Source organism: Myodes glareolus, chromosome 3 (assembly GCF_982192425.1).
Source record: "Myodes glareolus chromosome 3, mMyoGla1.1, whole genome shotgun sequence".
Classification (NCBI taxonomy): domain Eukaryota; kingdom Metazoa; phylum Chordata; class Mammalia; order Rodentia; family Cricetidae; genus Myodes; species Myodes glareolus.
The window spans coordinates 37892263-37904041 of NC_142028.1; the positions used below are offsets into that span (position 1 = coordinate 37892263).

At 45.0% G+C, this 11779-nt stretch overlaps 1 pseudogene; it reads left to right on the forward strand.

The window, feature by feature from the left end:
* Positions 1 to 4846: 4846 nt before the first annotated feature.
* On the forward strand, positions 4847 to 6758 carry LOC148122644 (T-complex protein 1 subunit gamma-like; annotated as a pseudogene).
* Positions 6759 to 11779: the final 5021 nt, after the last annotated feature.

Consider the following 11779-nt stretch of genomic DNA (forward strand, 5'->3'; position numbering starts at 1 on the left):
AGAATCTCACGGATCCCAGCCTGGTCTCAAACTCACTCTTGGGATGACCCCGAGCATCTGGTCCTCCTGTCCCTTCTTCCCACATGCTGGAATGACAGGTATGTACCACCATGCCTCGTTTATGCTGTACTAGCGATGGAACTCAGGGTTTTGTGCATGACAGGTAAGCATGCTACTAACCGGGCTACATCTCCAGCCTTCCCTCTATATAGTTCAGACAGCTGTTTGTTGTCACTGGGGTCAAATCAGGCCTCTTTCGTGAAATTTGGAGGAAACAGGGATTCCTAGGTAGAGAAGGAATAAGTTCCAGCCACTGTCCAATTTTTACTTGAAGCCACCCCAACACTTTGTGACTAACTGGAAAAAAAAAAGTCTGTCACATCTTACTTGGCCCTAGAAGGGCTGCATCTGCTACCCAAAAATATTTTCCAAAGTCCCAGATGCCTCTGTGAGCACAGAGAGATAAGCTTGTGCAACAGCAGGTCCTAGACTGCCAGCTCCTGAAAGAACTCCAGTTGAAGATGTCATGGATGAACGTCAGGGAACTTTGGTCAGCAGGTAAAGTCCCCTCCTGGCCTGGGGCTCCAGACTCAACAGAGAGAAACAGGCACAAATGGCCCTCTGCTATGATGTACCCTGACTGGGTACCACTGATTCCATTGACCTGCTCTACTTCCTCAGTCACACTTTTGTTCCCTTACTCCACAGCTGTTTCTAGCGGCACAGGTGACTAAGGCTCCCGTGACAGGCAGTGGAGATGCAGGTGGTAAGAGCAGGCCCAGAAGAGCGTGAACAGGCTGCCAGGGACCTGGGGCAGAGAATGACTCCAAGGCAGCTCAGAGAGCCAAGAGGGGCTTCAGGAAGCCTCAGACAAGAAGAACTGTTCTGCAGAAGATGACATTCCAGACAGAGGAATAAAATGCAGAGGTGTGAGCAGCTGGCTTAGAGAGGTGAGAACTTCAGCTCCTGGGTGTGTGCAGGGAACGGGAAGGGCAGATGAAATTGCAAAGTAGGCTAGCAGCAAGCTGGGAAAGGCTGAAAACCAGTGCAGATTTTATTCCCCGGGCGAATGCTTTCCAAAGTAGTCCCTAGGGACTGCGAAGATCACTTAGTGGTTAAGAGCACTGGAGGCTCTTCCAGAAGACCCGGGTTCAATTCCTGACACAGCTGTAACTCCAGTTCCAGGGGGACTTGAGGCCCTTTATGGCCTCTGTGGGCACTTGCATGCATGTGGTGCGCAGTCATACATACAAGCCAAACACTCATACACATAACATAAAAACAAAAAATAACAAAGTGTGGTCCCTGGATGTGTGTGCCTCAGCATCACCTGGGAACCTGATAAGATAGAAAAAACTCTCAGGCCCGGTCCCACAGACCTGGAAACTCTGAGGCTGGGGTCCAAGTATCTCAGTTTTATTTTGTTTAGTTTTGAGACAGTGACTCTATCTCAGTTTCAAAATGTCCTCTGAGGCAGGTTAGGTGGCGGAAGTAAGTCTGGCCACTAGGACGGCCGAGACTTGAGAATCACTTGAACTCAGGAGTTTGGAGCATCCTGTGCAAAATAGGATAGCCTTCTCTATAAAATCAGATAGATACATAGACAGACAGACAGACAGTTTACACTGGGCATGGTAGTTTACATCTGTAAACCCAGTTCTTGGGAGGCTGAGGCAGGAGGATTGCCATAAGTTCAAGACCAGTCTGGGCTATATAGTGAGTTCTGAGTCAGTCTGAGCTAGAATGAAATCCTATCTCAAACACTGGTAAAGGGCCTACCACACAAGCACAAGACTCTGAGTTCAGATTCCCCAAAACCCATACAAGAAGTATCTTGTTGGAGGGGTGTGGAGGACACCTGAAGTTTGGCCAGCCAGCCTAGCTACATTGGTGAGCTTCAGGACCAGTGAAAGATCCATTTAGACAAGTAAGTAAATAGAGATCGGGGCTGGACATACGGCTCAGGAGTGAAGAGCACTCACTGCTCAATGATGAGGACCAAAGTTCAGATTTCATAACTTAAGTGAGGTGACTCACAATGGCTGTAACTCCAGCTCCAAGGCATTCTGTTAGTTCTGCAGGTTCCTGTGGGTACCTGCATATACTCAGAATATGTGTACAGACATGCACACAAAATAAAATAACATGGTGGAGGGATTCAGATTTTTATTTAAAAATTTGTTGTTGTTTGGTTTTTCAAGACAAGGTTTCTCTGTATAGCCCTGGCAGTCCTGGAAATCTTCTCAAACTTAGAGAAATTCACCTGCCTTTACACCCACCACCTCTACCTTCCCCCACATCCCTTCATTACAGTTTTTCTTTTTTTCTTTTTCTTTCTTTCTTGGTTTTTTTCGAGATAAGGGTTTCTCTGTAACTTTGGAGCCTATGCTGGGACTAGTTCTTGTAGACCAGGCTGGTCTCAAACTCACAGAGATCCACCGGCCACTGCCTCCCAAGCGCTGGGATTAAAGGCATACGCCACCACCACCTGGTGTCATTCCAGTTTCTATACAAGAAATGATCCCAGCTTTTGTAGCCAACTGGATACCATCTTTTCCTCTACAGTCAAACATTTTGAGCCAATTTCGTTTTCTTTCTTTCTTTCTTTCTTTCTTTCTTTCTTTTTTTCTTTCTTTCTTTCTTTTTTTTTTTTTTTGAGACAGGCTTTCTCTGTAGCTTTTTTCCTGGAACTAGTCCTTGTAGATTGTAGACCAGGCTGTCCTCAAACTCACAGAGATCTGCCTGCCTCTGACTCTGAGTGCTGGGATTAAAGGTGTGCACCACCACAGCCTGGATAAAGATGTATTTATCCAGGCAGTATTCTGCCTGCACACCAGAAAAAGGCATCAGATCCTATTATAGATGGTTGTGAGCCATGTGGTTGCTGGGAATTGGACTCAGGACCTCTGGAAGAGCAGAGAGTGCTCTTAACCTCTGAGCCATCTTTCTAGATCCCTCATTCTTGTGCTGGCTTCTAAGATGACTAGAACAAAATTTCATATCTCATTAGAATGAAGCTCTGAAATGTTCTCTGCACCTCTGACAGAAAATGGAGTGAGGATTTCAGGGGAGATTATTTCCTTCCCCTCCCTCTCTCTCTAAGACAAGATACCCTCAAATTCAATATATAGCGGAGGACGGCCCTGAGTTTATCCTGTTGACTCTACCTGCTGAATGCTGGGGTTATATACTGTACCACTGTTCCACCGCATCCGGTTTCACAGTGCTGGGTGTTGAACCCAAGACTGTATAGGCAAGCACTGTACAACTGAGCCACATCCACAGCTTCCCCCGCTTAAAGATTCTTGATACCCAGCTCTGGAAAATATCTTTGTGCATCTGAGGTCAGCCTAGCCTACAGTTTCAGGCCAACCAAAGATTCAAAGTGAGTCTCTCTCTCTCTCTCTCTCTCTCTCTCTCTCTCTCTCTCTCTCTCTCACACACACACACACACACACACACACAGACTGATTTATTTGTGTGTGTGTGCACCCTTTGTGAGTTTATATGCACCACCTGCACGCAGATGCCTGAAGGGCTAGAAGAGAATATCTGACCCCCAGAACTCAAGTTGCAGCAGTTTGTAGCCCCCCCCATGTGAGTGCTGGAACCAAACCCCTGGTTCTCAGCAGGAACAGTAAGTGCTCTTAATCCATCCCTCCAGCTCCCCCCATTGTGACCTCTGATAAAGTTCAGGGCATACCATTAAAATATACTCTGGGAAGATGTTTCAGTGAAGGACCCATTGCGAGTAATATACTTTGCACAAACAAGTTCTTTGGCCCCTGTCACAAACCTATATAGGGGGCAGTGAAACGGCTCAGTGGGTAAAGGAGTTTGCCACCAAATCTGACAGCCTGAGTTTGATCCTTGGGACCCATATGGTGGCAGAAGAGAACCAACTCTCCCAGTTGACCTCCACAAAAGTGTGTTGTGGAATTTGTGCACACTTGTGTGCATGCACACACACAAATAAATTTAAATTAAAACTTTCATTTTGCTGCTTCAGCTTCACCATATTCCAGCTTCCCCTGCTGCAAATGGCCAGCATCATTAAAGGATCCAACAACCTAAAACCTGTAAAATATCATAATAAAGAAGAAACAATAAAGTGGCTGCAGCTGGTTCTGGAAAGCACATGACACAGAATCTCGTTCATAAATAAGGTTTATGAGAGAAAGTGTTGAGGCGGTTTGAATAAGAATGGCCCCCATAGGCTCATATATTTGAATGTTTAGTCTCCAGAGAGAGGCACTATTTGAGAGTGCTAGAAGAACTAGGAGGTGTTGCCTTTTTGGAGTGGGTTTAGCCTTGCTGGAGGAAGTTATCACTAGAGCTAGGCTTTGAGGTTTCAAAAGTCCATGAAAAGCCCAGTGTCTCTTTTTGCCTATGGATCAGGGTGAATCTCTCAGTTACTGCTTCAGGGCCCTCCCAAAGGCCACCATGCTCCCACCATGATGATAATGGACCTCTGAAAATCTAAGAAAGCTCCCAGTTAAATGCTTTCCTTTAAAGGAATTGAATTGGTTATGGTGTCTCTTCTCAGCAACAGAAGCTGGGTAGTGGTTGTTCACGCCTTTAATCCCAGCAGAGACAGGCAGATCTCTGTGAGTTCGAGGCCAGTCTGGTCTACAAAGCGAGTTCTAGAAACCCTGTCTCAAAAGCCAAAATAAATAAATAAATAAATAAAAACAAAACCCCCAAAAAACCCAGTGACTAAGACAAGCCTCAATGCTATGATTAGGCCCCAAGATGGGAAAGAGAGGACAGATATCAGAAAGAAAGTGTTACAATACATCCAAAGCTGCTTATCAGAGTCTTAAAAGGAAGAAGAGGTTTCCCCGCCATGATGGGCCACCATTCAATGCTCATGCTCATCAGAATACAAAGCATGAATAGGGAAGAAAAATTCTGTCTGTAAACATCAATGCTGCTAAGATAATTGTAACATGAGGGCCGGCTTGTTGGGGTTTCTGTCCCACCCGGTACCCCACAACTGGCATACCCCAAGGAAAATCACACACAAGACTCCGTAAGGTTATAAACTGATTGGCCCATTAGGTCAGGCAATTTATTAGCTCTTATAACTTATGTTACCCCATTATCCTTATCTACGTTAGCCACGTGGCTCAGTACCTTTTCCAGCAGGGCAGCTTACATCTTTCCTCTCTGGTGGTCTGGGCAGAACTGCGGAGGGAGCTTCCTGCTTTCCAGAATACTCCCAGTCTCTTTGCTCTGTCTCTACTTCCTGTCTGGCTTTCTCGCCTATACTGCCTGCCTGGCCAGTCAGCGTTTTATTAAAATATGATTGACAGAATATAGACAATTCTCCCACACCAGATAATAGCAGTTGTAATCTGGACATGTTTGGAACCTAACTCTATGATGAAGATGCTTTTGAACCCAATGGGAGGCATCATGATGGCCAACGATAGCAATGACATTCTTCAAGATACTCAATCCGAGCATCCAGCAGCCATGTCCATGATTGAAATTAGCAGGGCCAGGATGAAGAGGACAGGGATGGGACCACATCAGTAATTATTCTTATGGGAGAAATACTGTCTTTGGCTGAGCATTTCCCAGAGATGCACCCAGGAGTGCTCAGCGCTTACCGCATGGCACTGGATGTCATGATCAGCATTCTGAAGAAAGTCAGTGCCCCTGCTGGTGTCAGTAACCGTGACAAGATGCTGAACATCATCGACAGCTCTATCACTATGAAAGTCATTGACCAGTGGTCCTCTTTGGCATGCAACATTGCCCTGGATGCTGTCCAGACGGTGCAGTTTGAAGACAATGGCCAAAAGGATATTGATGTCAAGAAGTAGGCAAGGGTGGGAAAGCTACCTGGGAACATCACCGAAGACTCATGTGCCTTATGGGAGTCAAGGACGTGATCATCCACAAACATACGACTACATTAAGAACCCTCAAATCGTGCTACTGGATTTCTCTCTGAAGTATGGGAAAGGAGCAAGCTAGACTGACATTGAGGTTACACAAGAGGAGGATTTCACCCAAATCCTGCAAATGGAAGAAGAGTACATTCACTAGTTGTGGTCATCTTGGAAAAGGGCATCTCAGATTTAGCTCAGCGCTACTGCATGCTGGTTAATATCACAGCCATTCAGAGTCTAGATGACAGACAGCAATCACTGCTAGAGCCTTTGGGGCCTGGATAGTCAGCCGACCAGAGGAACCGAGAGAAGATGTTGGGGCAGGGGCGGGCCTATTGGAAGTCAAGAAGATCGGAGATGAGTACTTCACATTCATAACTGAGTGCAAAGGCCCAAGGCCTGTACCATTCTGCATAGAGGAGCCAAACAGGAGATACTCTCAGAAGTAGAACCCAACCTACAGGATGCCATGCAAGTGTGCCGCAACATTCTCCTGAACCATTAGCTGGTGTCTGGTGGTGCCCATGCCTTGACAGAAAAATCTAAGGCCATGACTGGTGTGGAACAATGGCATACAGAGCCATGTCCCAGGCTTTAGAGGTCATTTCTTGTACCCTGAACCAGAACTGGGGGGCCAGCACCATTTGTCTGCTTACCTCCCTCCGGGCAAGCCTGCACAGGAGACCTGGGGTGTGACTGGTGGACATGAGAAAGTTGGCTGTGAAACCACAAACATACAAAACAGCAGTGGAGACTCCAGTTTTGCTTCTGTGGATTGAGGACATTGTCTCTGGCCACAAGAAAAAGTGTGATGGCCAGAGCCGGCAAAGCGGTGCTCCAGATGCTGGCCAGGAGTGAGTTGTGAGCAAGGGGACTGTCAAACAGAGTCAGCACTCTCCCCTTTCCTGAGCCAGAGTTCCAGGAACCCTGTAGACAGACAGCTTTGTTCACAAAGGATCAGAGGGAGGGGCAGCCCCCAGTCTGTCCCATCTTAGTTTTCAAAGAGTCCTAACATGCAACTCTTCTCTATTGTAAGAGTTCCATTTAGTTTGCTTCCAATGATTAAACATAAGTAATAAAAAAAAAAAAGAAGAGGCTTCTCTTCCAAACAAGTCGAGGGGTTGGAGAGATGGCCGCGCAGTTAGGAATGCTTGCTGTTCTTGCAGAGGACCCAGGTTTGGATCCTAGCTCTTACATCAGGAGGCTCACAACTACCTGTAACTCCAGTTGCAGGGGATCCAACACCCTCTTCTGACATCTGTGGGTTCCTGGTAACATGTGGTGGGAATACCTACACTCACACACACACATACACATAAATACATAAATATGAAAAATAAATAAACTCAAGCCTTGGAGAGGAGCTTCAGGAAGAGTGAGAACAAAGTGGGGGGCCACCATAAGACAACAACAACTATGTTCCAGCAAGTAAAGGCTCTCCTTTGTCTGAGATGAGAAACCTGGGGTGCAGAAAGGGGAAGGACCAGATCAGATAGCTGGCACCGAGTCAGTTTGGTAAGCTGGGGCCAAACTGTAAAGCCCCATTGTGTACATCTGTCTCTGGGTCCTCTTGCATGAGTGCATCATAAAGTCAGGCATGAGGCTGGAGGGTCAGAAGGAAGGCACAAGAGGAAGACTGTGCTGGCCAGGGGACTGCTGAGGTCGGAAGAGACTGGGAGTCTGAAGGGACATTTGGTTCCCTTGGAGAGGCTGCTCCTGAGACACTGAGCGTAGGCACCAAAAAGGTAGAGGGAGATCCCCAAATACAGAGCATGACTAAAATACTCGATTCCAGAAAAGGAGAAATAATTTGAAACTAAGCTCTCTTAGAAAAGCTGCTGTCTAGGAAAGAAAATTTCTCCTTTCTACTCCATTCTTTCCTGGGGGTTGGGCATTTTGAGACAGGATCTCACTCCTGGCCACCAGAAATGTACTATGTAGCTGAGACTGACTTTGACCTTGTGGTGGACCTCCTGCCTCTGCCTCCAAGTGTTAAGATTACGGACATGAGCTACTATGTCCAGTTATTTATAAATTTTTTAAACAAAAATCTAAATAATCTCAATTCAAGTGTGACATCTCACACCTGTAACCCAGCATCGAGGAGGCTGGGCAGGATAATCACCCTGGGCTAAACAGTGAGTTCTAGACAGCAGAATAGACTGGGCTACAGAGTGAAAGCCTGTCTTAAAATCAAAAGAAAAAAAAGTGTGTGTGTGTGTGTGTGTGTGTGTGTGTGTGTTGGTGTATATGTGTTGGTGTGTATGTGTTGGTATGTGTGTGTTGGTGTATATGTGTTGGTGTGTGTGTGTTGGTGTATGTTGGTGTATATGTGTTGGTGTGTCGGTGTATATGTGTTGGTGTGTATGTGTTGGTGTGTGTGTGTTGGTGTATATGTGTTGATGTGTGTGTGTCGGTGTGTATGTGTTGGTGTGTGTGTCGGTGTGTATGTGTTGGTGTGTGTCGGTGTGTATGTGTTGGTGTGTGTCGGTGTGTATGTGTTGGTGTGTGTGTCGGTGTGTATGTGTTGGTGTGTGTGTGTTGGTGTGTGTGTGTCGGTGTGTATGTGTTGGTGTGTGTGTCGGTGTGTATGTGTTGGTGTGTGTGTGCTGGTATGTGTGAGGAGGACACTCAGTGGTAAAAGCGCTTGTTATGCAAGCCTGGTGACATGAGCTTGATCTCCAGATCCCATGAAAGTCTCCATACTTAGGCCGCACACCTTCATCCACATATAGCACAGTATAATAACAACAACAATAATAATAATGACAAATGGTGGTTATGCACGCCTTTAATCCCAGCACTCAGGAGGCAGAGGTAGGCAGATCTCTGTGAGTTTGAGACCAGCCTGGTCTAAAGAGTGAGTTCTAGGACAGCCAGGGCTACACACACACAAAAAAAACCCCACAACCCAGTCTTTAAACCAAAAAAATAAAATAAAATAAAACAATAATAGAAGTGAAAATATAGTTGAACACCAGACTGGTACAGTGCAGAGCCAGCATCTGTGGAACAACTGTTCTGAGAACAGGCTGGTCTCAGACTCCTATCCAGGGTATAGAGGTGGCCAGGAGTTAGGAGAAGGCATTGCTCTGTCACAGGATCCATCAGTTCCCGGTACCCTCACCACTGATGGACAGCTCACCATTGTCCGTTACTATAGCTCCAGCTCCAGGGGAACCTGATGCTTCTGTCCTCCGTGGGCACCTACACCCATGTACATATATATATATATATATATATATATATATATATATATATATATATATATACACACACACACACACACACACACACACACACACACACATAATTCCAAAGTAATAAAAATAAATCTTTCTTAAAAACAAAGCAAAACTTCCTGACCCTCCTGTTGTGCCTCCTGGGTGATGAGATTGCAAGCTGGTGGCACCACACCCAGTTTGGCACTGAGGCAAGCACTCTATTAATTGAACTACACCCCCAGACCTCTCCTTACTTTTTGAGACACGGTCTCACCAAGTTACTCCAGCTGGCTTTGAATTCACTTGCTAGCCCAAGCTGTGATTTTCCAGCCTCAGCTTCTCTAAGTAGCTGTGATACAAACTTTTGCCACTAGACATTGCCTAGCATATTTTCTTTTTCTTTCTTTCTTTCTTTCTTTCTTTCTTTCTTTCTTTCTTTCTTTCTTTCTTTCTTTTTTGCTTTGTTTTGTTTTACGAGACAGGGTTTCTCTGGTAGCTTTGGAGCCTGTCCTGATACTCCATCTGCAGACCATGCTGGCCTCGAACTCACAGAGATTCACCTAACTCTGCCTCCTGAGTGTTGGGATTAGAGGTGTGCACCCCACTGCCCAGAAGTTTAAATAATTTTTATGAGTTTTTTTAAAATGTACAGTCAGTGTTGCTCAACAATAATAACAATGACACCAAAAGACTGGGGAATACAAACATGTAAATAAAACAAAGTAAGAGAACTTTTGAAAACTGTCCTTAACATTTGTGGTGTCCTTTCTACTCCACTGTGAATAAATCTGTGGCTTGCATATTACTTTGAAGTTGCCATACAACATACCTGCTTAACCTCAGAAGGACTTAGTCCTTCTATAAATAGGTCATAGTGCCACCAATTACAAGCTGTGAAATATTCCACCCAGCAACTATACCTAGTAATTTTGTTGTCATAAAAATATTTATTGGGGCTGAGGGATGGCTCAGTCAGTGAAGTGCTTGCTGCATAAGCATGAGGACCTGAGTTTGGATCCTAAAACCTATGTAAAAAACTAGGCTCGATAGTGTGTGACTGCTGAAGCTTGCTGGCCAGTCGGTCTAGCCAATTGGTGAGCTCTGGGCTCAGCGAGTTAGCCTGTCTCAAAAACTAAAGTGAAGAATGATAGAGAAAATACCCATGGTTGATCTCTGGCCTCCACAGATACACACACACACACACACACACACACACACACACACACACAGACTAAATGCTTTTTAAAGTTCAGCTGTGAAAGGCTATTAAATGGCCTTTCCTTTTTGCAGTATCCTTTTCTTAGTATTGAGACAGAAAATGCCCTACGCTTACTCTAGTTCATCAATGTCCTTGATGATTTATTAGGTTCTTAATATGAATTTTATGTGCTGTTTATATAACAGAGATATTAAACCACTGTCTTTTTGAGACTACGTCTCATTTTGTAGCACAGGCTAGTTTTCAACTTGTGGCAGTTCTACTTTAGCCTCTCAAATGCTAGGATTACAGGTGTGAGCTACCATGTCTTGCGAGCTATTTCTCCAGTCTGAAGTTGGTTTTCCACTGTTAACCACGATTTGGAGTAGGGTAAATTACACTTTCCCCCACCAACAAAAGTTGAATAAGTTTATTTATTTATTTACATATGTATATATATATTTGAGACAGGATTTCCCTGTGTATCCCTGGGTGTCCTACAACATGCTCTGAAGACCAGCTTGGTCCCAAACTCATAGAAATCCACCTGCCTCTACCTCCAGAGTGTTAGGATTAAAGGTGTGCATCACCACTGCCGGGCAGAAGTTTTTATATTTTTATAAACAAGTTTGTCCATCTTTTCTTTGTGGTTTCTCCTATTTTCTCTAATGTTAGAGGACCATTCATCCCCCCAATAAATTATTCTCCCTTGGGTTAAAGAATTGATGGAAGAACTGGGGTTGTATCTCAGTGGTACAGTATTTGTCCAATAGGTACAAGACCCTGGACTCCAACTCCAGGAAAGGAGCAGAGGGATGGGGAATGAGAAGGAAGAAGAAAGGCAAGAAAATAACTGAAAGAGAAAGAATGAAGGACTGATCTATTTTCCCAGGTTTGGAAAGAGGAAGAAAGTATTATCATATCTTTTTTTCCTGCATATATTTGACTGTCCTTGATTGCTCACTGGAAGTAGCTGATGCAGGAGTTAAACTTATTCAGGTGTATCTGAAACACTGGAAGAATAGCTACCAAAAAGTTACCCTGGCTCTCTGTGACTAACAGGAACAAGACTGAAGTGGACTCCTTGTTCCTGCCTGCCTAGTTCTCCCATTTCCTTTGGGCCAGGTACTCCTCTCCTGCGTGCGGCTGGTTACCCACCATAGAATATCTGTCCAATATGGTGCAGCATTGGAGCTACATCACACAGTCACTCAGAAAGATTTAGAGACTCAAGAGCCCTTCTATGCCAGGTAGAGAATATTATTCTGTATTGGGAATGAGACAGTATGGGAAGAGAAATCAAGACAGAAGAGGAGAGAAGGAGGCTCCATGAGCTCAGCATCTCTAGTTCCAGTCTCCGATTCCCTGGCACTTGGTGATTGTGATTTGATCTGTGCTATCCCTGGTGTATCAAGGTTTAAGGGTGTGAATGTAGAGCTAAGGAGGTAGAAGCAGAA